This window comes from Crocodylus porosus, unplaced genomic scaffold, assembly GCF_001723895.1.
Source record: "Crocodylus porosus isolate Cpor-Errol unplaced genomic scaffold, CroPor_comp1, whole genome shotgun sequence".
Lineage (NCBI taxonomy): Eukaryota > Metazoa > Chordata > Crocodylia > Crocodylidae > Crocodylus > Crocodylus porosus.
In genome coordinates this window covers 60,139,481-60,149,977 of record NW_017728948.1, presented here as the reverse complement: position 1 = coordinate 60,149,977, position 10,497 = coordinate 60,139,481, and the positions used below count along the sequence as shown (strand labels likewise).

Below are 10,497 nucleotides of genomic sequence, written 5' to 3'. Positions count from 1 at the left end.
GGTCACAAACTCCACTGTGACCAGTTCAGGCTGGACATAAGAAAGAACTTCTTCACTGTCCGAGCCCCCAAGGTTTGGAATAGACTGCCACCTGAGGCGGTTCAGGCACCCACTTTGAACGCCTTCAGAACATATTTGGATGCTTATCTTGCTGGGATCCTATGATCTTTGCTGACTTCCTGCCCCTGGGGCAGGGGGCTGGACTCAATGATCCTCTGGGGTCCCTTCTAACCCAAATTTCTATGAAATCTATTAAACTGTGTGAAATAAATTGTGTATACTATAAAATACATTAAACACCCTTGTGGACATTCTCAGTCTGAAGTAAAGTAACCTTACATCATTCTAATTTAATCCCCCTCTTTCTACAGCAATATACTGAGTGTAGAGGAAATGATAATGTTTCTTGTCTGTAAATGTTCGTACCCATTGTGTGCATCAACACATGCTATTAAGATGACAAAATAAACTCTGGCACAGTTTGCACCAGAGTCAGCTGCTTCCAAACACAACATCTACACATGCACCTAGGGCTACAGCAATTTGAGCTGAGGCAGAGCTGCCCTGGGCTGGCAGGGGGCATAAGAAGTCAACTCTAGGCTCTGGGTGGTGACATTGGGCAGCAGAAGGGCTGGTTGGGGCACGAGGGTGCTAAAGTGCAGGGCTAAGCAGCAGGCAGCCCCCACACTTTAGCACCCTTGTGCCCCAGCCAGCCCCTGTCACTGTCTACACCCCAACAGTACTATCTTATGGAGGAGTTAATTAATTTTCTGCACCCTAATACCAGCATGTGTAGATGGTGACCACTTTGCTGCAGAGCCAATTAGTCAACTCCACAGTAAAGCTGTGTAGATGCACCCAGTATAGAGGAAAAAAATAAGGTATATTTCTCAATGCATGGCTCTATTTCTTTTTTTCCTCTCTCTAAATTTAAACCACATTTATTCAATGTATAAAAGGAGCTTGTCTTGCTAGTATCTTGAGCTCAGTGTCTGTTGCCCCTTACGGCATAACCATCAACCATCTGGGAATGGTGCTAGACCAAAAGTTAATTATATATCAGGCCCACAAAAGGTTTGTAGTTTTTCCTCATCCACATTACAGAAAATGGCTTGGAGTAATGTTTTGGCTAGCTAACCAAATGTCTTCGCAACATTTGTCCCTTAGTCCTTACTAACTGGAAAACATTAAAGAAATATACTGAACTTAATGGGGATGCATATCTAAAAAGCAATATATCAAATTGAAAAATTGTATTTTTGCCTGAAAATGTCCTTACAACAGTTATTATGAACTCACAATATGTCAATAGTCAGAAAAAGCTAATTACATATGCCCCTTCTCCCCGGCAATAATTTGTTTATTGCATTTAATACCAATTTAGGCTTGATGGAAATCTCATTAAAACAATAAACATTTTCAACTGAGTTCAGCAGATATTACTTTGGGCACTTTCAATACACAATCAAACCCAGGTAATATCACTCTGCCTAATATCACAATTTTTATCATCAGTGGTTGACCCCCATACATAATAACGCAAAAAAACCCTCAATGTATTGTCACTCCAGACATTGTCACTAACCACTTAAAATCAACAGCTTAAGTTATCTCTGCTGGTTAAATTTAAAATATAATGTCACAAATACTGAATGATGTGCCGAGACTGTATCAGTTAGGAGACAATCATTTTGCCTTGTTGAAGAAGTATATGAAAACTTACACAACAGTAAAAGAATCGTGTCTTTTATAATTCTAATACAGGCTTGTCAGGTTTTACTCAGAGCTTAGAGGTTTAAAGTATAATGGCAACCTAGATGTGGCTTGCCTATTTATCTTATTGTTAAAATTAACAAAGTGTGCATGAATTCTTACCAGGTGAAGTGACCTTTAAAGTGAACTTGTGAAACTCTTAAAAAACATATTTTTAAAAGGGTCAGCTAATGGATGGAGCTTACATGTGAGAAGTTAAGAAGACGCCCACGTTTTCCATATAATGATATAGCTTGTCCTCCCTCCAATTAATTAGTACATTATTGTTATAGGTTACTGTATCAACATAAGAAATTAAGTATATCAATGTCACAATTGGACACTACATAGGTGCACAAAAGAATACAAAAAGAGCAGGGAATATGTTTTAGACCTTCCAAATTTAGAGCCAGGACACCACCCTTCATGAAGTGATCACAACAAAAATAAGCACATTTTATGGACACCTGAGGCATTCTTGTCTTCTATTGTTTGCCCTCATCTTGTGAACCACTTCAACACATGTCACCACCTGGTGTGTAACTCCTGTTGCTGTCAACTCTGATAAACAGCACAGACTTTTTTACTGGACGTTATCAGGGGTTGACAGTAGTCAGTTTGGTTTATGTTCATTGTGGTTATATTGCTAAGATATCAAATCAGCTTTTTCTGTTGGTCAAAAATGATTAAATCCAGCCTGTATAGATTGTGCAGTTTTAATACAGTTAAAGCCACAACAGGGACTTTTTTAATTCCCTTGCCTGATGAGAGATGTGGCACACTGGTTAGTTTGGGTTTTTCTCCCCGTAATGTTGGCATTGCAGTGCTTGTAAGGGAATGCCAGGGTTATGGTTACCTGAGCCTAGTCCCTCGAAGATTTGAAGGTCTGTTAAGGAGATCAAAGGGGACTGAAGGGATGGTTACTACAAGAGTCTAAGTAAATGCAAAGAAATGACCTTTGCAGTCTAAAATAAAGGTTTTGAATGAATTTAAGCACACATTAAGTCTGTATCTGCTAAAGGAGAGCAGCTCTACAGAGCTCTTTGGAATTTAAGTAAAGAGATTATACCCAAGTGCCATTTAGGTACTTCCAAGTGATTTTGTCCCTGCCACTTGGCCTGAAATAATTTACAGGTACTTCTACACAGATTTGCCTTTCAGAGAGATCAGATCATTGCAATTTAGACTCTCTTGCCTAGCTTACCAAATTTTACTCTCCTAGACTAGGGACAGTTTTAGAACTGGAGCCAAAACCTACTGCATATTGCTAGCACATTGCTTAGAGTCACTCCAGAACAACCCAGGGGCCAAAGCCCCTATTTCCCACCCTCCAAGTTAAATGCTCCAGGAGAAGCAGCCAAGATCCAAGGAAAGTGTGCAGAGTCCAAGTGTAGGGGAACCGAGCAGAGATCCAGAGGTTCAGGCACAGCACAGGATCAGCAGGCTACCCCAGTCAGGAATCCAGGAGATCAAACCACAGTCAGGTCAGGGAGCCAAAGGCTCAGGCCAGCTCACATGCCATGGGTAAGCCAGGTCAGGTACCCAGAGAATCCATCAGAGAGCCAATAGAGACACAAACCAAGAGCACAGCAACCAAAGCACAAGGTTGAACCTTGTTGCCCAGGCACTTCCTCTTCTGGATGCAGGGTGTATATTGTCAGGGGTGAAGGGTTGCCTGGCTCTGGCTAGCCTCTCCAGTGGCAGGGAGTGGTTGTGTCACTAGGCCCAGCTGGAGGGTTCTGGCCACCTGTGGCTGCCCCAATGCTCCACGGAAGAGGTGGCAGACTGGAAGGAATGGCCATCCGAGGCAGGACACAGCCCACTACCATTATGTCTCTGACTGAATTTCTGCAAGGGGCATATTTCCATTACTCTTGTATTCTCCTGTTTACGATGGGTCAGCTTCAAGAGAAGGAGTAGAGGAGTTTCTCACGCCAGCTGTTCTATAGCCTGGTGGTAAGGAATCTTTCTAGAAAATGGAAGATGTGCATTTCAGACCTCTTGGGCTGAGGGGCCCCTAGAGCTCAGGCCTCCCACTCTCTAGGCGAGTGATTTAGCTGCTAAGCTATTAGACAAAATGCTATAAGGTATTCCCACCAGCACCTCATTAAGCTCTTATCCCCAGAGGAGGGGTACCTGGTCTGAATGAGTAAAGTTTGTTGACCTAGGTATAAGAGCCTGAATTGCAATGATCTGATCTGTCTGAGGCAAATCTATCTGGACATACCTGTAAATTATTTCTGGATCTAAATAAAAATGAAAGTACCTAATGTACCATCAAGTATATAAGCTCTGGAGAAAAGTAGTTAACATTTCCTATTAGCTGCCTTTAGGTGCCTCTGAGTTTTCTGGAATTTCCTAAAGATACATCTACACCTGTCCATGATGTATCCCAGCAGGGATGTTCCTGAGCTTCTGCCACCATGTACCAAATCTGAAAATGCAACAATGAAGCTGCTTAGGGAGTATCTCTCCCACAGCCACTCTCAAGACTTCAGTTTCTGGTGGCCCAAAACCCAATGAGCTCAAAACCTGGATCTGGCCCTTAGCAGTCTGAGAGCACTATCACTGGAAGAAGTCATTGGCCCTTCACACGGAGGTAGGTGAAATTTAACAGCAGCTGAAGAATAAGCAATAGGAAAAAATCTGTGATAAATCACAGGAAATTACAGCAAAAGCCAACTACCTTTAATCAACTATATAGGAGGCAATTTGAAGAGGAACAGCAAGAAGAATTGGAAGATCTGGGGTTGCCTACACTGCTGGAATTAAAGGATAAAATTCTACCGCTCAATATTCTAGCAAAAGACAACTAAAGCAAGACAACTAAAGTAAAGGCAAGACAGAAAAAAAATGTAGTGAAAAATTAAAGTTGCTTGAAATATCCTTTTAGGAAAGCAGGAAGGGAATTAAAAGCCAAGCCGCTGTGAAAAATCTGTCACTTTCCCACTCCATCAAACAGAACCACTTTAAAAGAAGGACTTCAAAACAACAGAACTGATTGGCAACTTTCTACAAAAGGACAGATGAAGCCTAAATAGTTTGGCTTATCAAATTGAATGTGGGATTCACAAAAGGCACATGGGGACAGGGATAATGGAAGCAGTAATCAGGGGAGGCTGCCCAAGATAGCCTCAGGAGCAACTTGAAGGGAAAAACTGATCAGAGCCTGCCAAAACTGAGAAGAATCTTGAGGTCCTATTATCAGATAAAAGATGCAACTGAACTTTACCTGCAGCTATTAATAGTAGCATAATAGCCTGAAGAGTCAGGATTTTTTTTTTTTAATCTGAGCATTTGATTTAAGACCAAAAAATTGTTTGCCTCACAAGACGCTGACTGACCTAGGATATGAATGTTTTTGTACTGAACACGTTCCTTCCTTCACTCCTGACATGATCAAGAATGACAGCATTCAGACAGTGATAAGATGTCATTCAAGAGAGATTCAGGCTGTATATTAGATCTTAGTTGAGAAGTTGCATACTGTTGTAAGTGAAGGATAAAGAAACAGAAGATAGGGAACAGAACCATGCTAAGGCAGCATCATTTCATGCAATCACTCATGTTGAGTGATGGTATGAACATAAGCCAGTTAAATAGTACTTTCTCCCAATGGAGAAGAAGCCTCAAAGGTTGACTCGCTGATGAATAAAGGAACTAAAACCAGTACTGATGTTATTAATTAATCAAAAGGTATACAAGCCATAAGTACATTACAGCAAGTGTTTAGAACATATTAAACACACTGATATTTATAGGAGGAAACACAAAGACAAACCCAGAAAAGAGTATGTTCTACCTGTAGGTATAAGCAATTTTTGTAACCAGTTTCAGAAGAGAAGTAAAGGAAACTATAAAGAAGAGATAAAAGTACCCACCTAGGATGTTGAAGAGTGTAGCAGAGACTTGAACTTCAATAAATATTTAATTTATACAAAGTAAAACAGTTGTAACAGAACAGCTTGAAAAAGATTTACCCCATAGGTAGGATAGCCAATGGTGAGGGTATTCACACAGGATGTTGATGGCTGAAGTTGAAGTCAATGAAGTGAATGACACAAAATAGGGACTTGAAACTTTGCCTCCTTCATCCTAGGTTATTTCCCTACCCACTACACCACTGGTTATTTTGAAGCAAGTCACTTCATCTTTGACCATAAAGAGGTCCCTGGAGCTGAGAAATATTTCCCAACAAAATTTTTCTCAAAAAAGATATTTTCCCACAACAAATGTTCAGTTGTTATGATTTAGCATTATCTGACAAGAAATCATTTAAGCAGAAATCATCAGAAAATTCCCCATTACTTCTGTGGAGATAATAGTCGAACACTACTCCCTCTATTGACCTAGTGAAGCACCAGCATTTTGTTTCATTAACAGTGTGAAAATGCATATTTCTCATGTTGGTGTAGCAAAAGTGGAAGCTCTTGTGAACTACAACCAAAATAACAGTTCAGATAAGTTATGCATGCTTGAACCAAGGAGAAATATTTTAATTGTCCCCAAAATACAATCTTAAGACCTTGGTACTAAAAGTTTAATACCAGTGTTTGAATTATATGCTATTTAGCCTTAGCAGTCTAAGGGTTCTGACATATGACATAGGACTGAAAGAGACTACCTAAGTCTTCTGCCACAGAAACATGGAATTAAACTGAAAGCATCTTATTATAACTCCTTTGAGAGAGGTAAGATACTTGGAAGTGATGCTGTCTGCTGAATGCTAGAAGATGGACACATCTGACACCTTTATCGTTTGCATTCTTTCAACACCACCAACTAAAACTAATTTTATAACTGGCTAAGTTTCTTTACCTACTACCAGAAAATCATTCATCTCTTTCCTCAAATAGCAAAGCCAATGAATGATTGGTTACTATTTCATTAGAATCAAATATATCATCCCATCAAAGATGAACTTACAAGTAGCAGCAGTAAAAGGACAAGGGAAGGGACTGCCCCAGACAACCAGCTACATGGACTAAGCAACATTGTCACAGAGCTCTCAGGTGCCCTGCGACTGAGAGCAGAAACGGCTCGGGAGAGACCCCTAGTGGCGGGAAGGGGGAAGCGCAGCTGCCAGTCACCAGGACTGTGTAGGTGCTGGTTGCCCTAGCAACCAGGGAAACCTAGAGCCAGGAAGGGGCGGAGCTTAGCCCTTCTTAAGCCCAGGCAGAAGGCCAGGAGGGCAGTTCCTCTCCGGCGGCCGAGGGAGGAGGAACTCAGACAGAATAAAGGGGAGAACTCTGACGATTGGAACATCCCCCGGATCCTGCTGAGGGTTGATGCACTCTCGCTCTCTCTCTCTGGTAGGGAGAGATTCGTATTTTGACCAGAATGGTCTAGCTTTTATGTTGTAGCCTGGGGGCTTTGCGTTTTGTGTTTTCTGTTTCACTGGAGGACCAAGTGAGGCTATAAGGGGTTGGAGGAGGCCTCATAGGAGCTCCACAATAGCGTGGGGTCTCCTGGTGCTGGAGAGGGCGCAGCTTTGTTTGGGGGTGCATTGGCCCAGCCCCGGAGCTAGGGGGGCAGCAAGAAGCCCCAGAGCTAGGGGGGCAGTGAAGAGCCCGACTAAAGGGGGCAGCGAAGAGCCCCGGAGCTAGGGGGCAGCGAAGAGCCCTGATTAAAAGGGGCAGCGAGGAGCACCAAGAGTGAGGAGTTGCAGTGAGAAGCCCTGAGTTAGGGGATGGCGAGGAGCCCCGAGAGTGAGGAGGGGCAGCGAGGAGCCCCAAGAGCAAACAAAGGGACGAGACATAATAACAAGGCCCAAGTCAGATCATACCAGCACCATCTGCGAGGCTTGGGCTGTGCTGTAGGGGAGGAAAAGGAGCCATAGACAGCGCCCCCTGTCATCGGGGTGCATAAAAATGGGCAGCCTCCCGCTGATTCCAATCATCTATTAATCAAAAGTAAGATCAAAGAGTGGCAGGCGAGTAAGCAGGCGGTTGGCCCATTGCAGGAGGGCGGAGCCGCATGTCCAGAGGGGCTCCGAGAGTAGGACTCCTGCCACAAACATCAAAGAGTTATAAATTAATTGACTTACTGCATGATGCAGCTGTCAAAAACAGTCAATTCTGTTCTGGACTTCCTATAAAAGATAATTCAGACACAAGGGGCTAGATTCACTCTTGAACCAACATCAGTAAGATTAACTAAGGGCACATACAGACGTTATACTTAGAACACTTTAAGTGAACATAAATTGTTCTAAAACCATAATCATACAGAAGTTGGGTGCACATAGACCAGTCTTAAAATGGCACAAGCAGTCTAAGATGGACCTGCTGTGAGGCACACTCAGTTAGAATCGATTTAGGTGAGACCAGTACATTAAACTTCTGTACTCTTCACCCATCGATTCAAATGTTATAAGCAAAAGTTGTAACATCACACAAAGGCTCTGTGTCTCCCCTGCCAAACTGCAAAAACACCACCTGTGTGAGGGAAGACAGCACACAGAGAATGTGATGCCAGCTCAAGGACAGGGAGCCACACAGCTGCAGAGCTCATGAGGGATGTCCATAGAAGGCATTGAAGAAGCAAGGAGGAGATGCTGTAGGCCTTGGTCACTGCCTCTGAGCACTGAGCACACAGCCAACTCCTGGCACCACGAGCTGCAAAGCAGCATGAAAAGAGATTCCAGGCATGGAAGGGGGTCACTCTCAGGCTGGATGCCTAAACCCAGGTTGCTGAGGTGCAGGAACAGGAACGCAAGATGGCCACCTGCTGTCTTGAGGAGGCAACCTGCACCTTTGTGGAGCTGACAGAGTCCCAGCAACAGGAGAAGGAGTTTACAGACTGGGTCCTGGATTGCTTTGCCACCACTTATAATACCCTTGACTGGTACCAGCACTGCCTCCCACAAAGAGCCCATAGCCCCCTGGGCCAGAGGTGGTGGGAGAGGCTTTCTGGCCAACCCCCCAACAGCAGTTTGTGTCAATGGGAAGAGGGACCAGGTTGAGACACAGGCAATGTTCAACAGGTTTTCTTTATTAAAAACAATAAATTTTGGCAACTGCAACATTGTAAACAAGGCACATCTCTCCCTCACACATCAGACCACGTTCCCTTACTCCCAGTGTGTGTTTCTCAGGGGATGAAAGGAATGGGAATGGTATCCAAGCAGCCTGGGTTGTGGGCAGTGCTGCCTAGGACACAGGGCTGGAGGAGTCCATGCCGGGGCATGGGCACTCTGGGATTCAAAGCCCTCTGGCCCTACTTATCTAAGGAGTGCTCCTTGTTCCCAAGGGTGAAGAGGTAGTTAGCCAGGGCTTTGCAGACCCAAACTCCCTGCCGTTGTGCAGGACCAGTGCCCCCAACATCTGGGTAGCAGCTGTTGTCTCCAGCATCCCAGCACCATGCATGCTCAGTGCACAATCTGCATCTCCTCTGCCCAAGTTTTGCAAAAGATCTCCCCATTGGTCTTGCAGATGTTGTGGAAGATGCATGTGGTGGTAACAAGATGCAGCATGATCTCCTCCTTCACCTTAAGGCATATGCTGGGAGCCTGCCAGTGCACTTCAGAGTGGCTAAAGGTGCACTCCAGAGTCATGTGACACCTGTTCAGGCAGTAGTTTAAGCGTTCGCTCCTTTAAGTGGTCCAGTTGTCCCATGTAGCGCTTCATGAGCCAGGGCAGGTGGAGGTAAGATGGGTCCCTGATGATGATGAGAGGGACAATGATGGCACCAATGATGATACTAGAGACTCCTGAAGCATAGTAGCCATTCTTCATCATCTGGGTGAGTGGGGAGTTGTGGAAGATTTTGGCATCATGGGCACTGCCCACCCAGCTGACAAAGATGCAGGTCAAGCGGCCCTGGTTGTCGATGATGCCCTGCAGGATGACAAAGAAACAGTCTTTGTGGTTGATAAATGCCCAGGTACCTTAGGGTGGGAAGAAGATGGGTGTGTGGGTGCCCTCCATGGCCCCCACAAAGTAGGGAAAGCCCATGTGGTGGAAACTAGCAACAAGGTGTTGATGAGGTGGATGAAGCAGATGGCCAGGATGTTCCGAATTACTAGGCACACATCCCACACAGCCTCTCCAATCATGGACGTTCCACACTGAACTGATTGGTGCCATAGCAGAGAATGTTGGGGGTGGCTAACTTCATGATGTTGATGACCACCTGCTTCCCCAGAGTGAGGGGTGGCCACATACTGACCTCCTGGCAAACTATGTGGAGGGCCACCTGGGTGGCAATGTCCATGAAGCTGGTCTGGTGCATGCAGAAAGTCCTGATCAGCATTTAGGTGTTCAGGATGATCTGTTCCCACCAGTCACCGCTGGTGACATGGGCCCAGAACCAGTGCTCAACAGTCTAAAGGTGATGCCAGAGCACCCTGGCATCCATGGCATCCTGAGTGGCCTTGTTCTTGCCAGCCACACGGAAGTCAGTGACCCAATCAGGATGCTTGGCAGGCATAGGGTGCAGTAGGTGGCCCTGCATGGGACAGTTGACTGCTGGCACAGGGGCAGAAAGCTGCATCCCCTGGTAACTAGCTGCTGGATGATGTCCAGATGGATGAGTGTGATTTCCCACACTCTCACACAGGATAGTTTCATTGTTTCATAGTTTGTAGGGTTAAAAGGGACCTGAGCAGATCATCAAGTCTGACCCCCTGCCATGGCAGGAAAGAGTACTGGAGTCAAACAACCCCAGCAAGGTGTTTGTCTAGCTTTGTCTTAAAGACCCCCAAGGTAGGAGCCAGCACCACTTCACTTGGAAGTTGGTTCCAGA

The 10,497-nt window shown here is 44.7% G+C and overlaps 1 long non-coding RNA gene across 1 annotated transcript in view; it reads left to right on the top strand.

Annotated features, from left to right (window-relative positions):
* Positions 1 to 3,074: 3,074 nt before the first annotated feature.
* LOC109321899 overlaps positions 3,075 to 10,497 on the top strand; it is a 16,399-nt gene continuing 8,976 nt past the window's right edge. The window contains exons 1-2 of the long non-coding RNA XR_002104203.1: positions 3,075 to 3,086; positions 7,924 to 7,925. This is a non-coding gene — a long non-coding RNA (uncharacterized LOC109321899). The remainder of the gene's footprint in view (positions 3,087 to 7,923; positions 7,926 to 10,497) is intronic.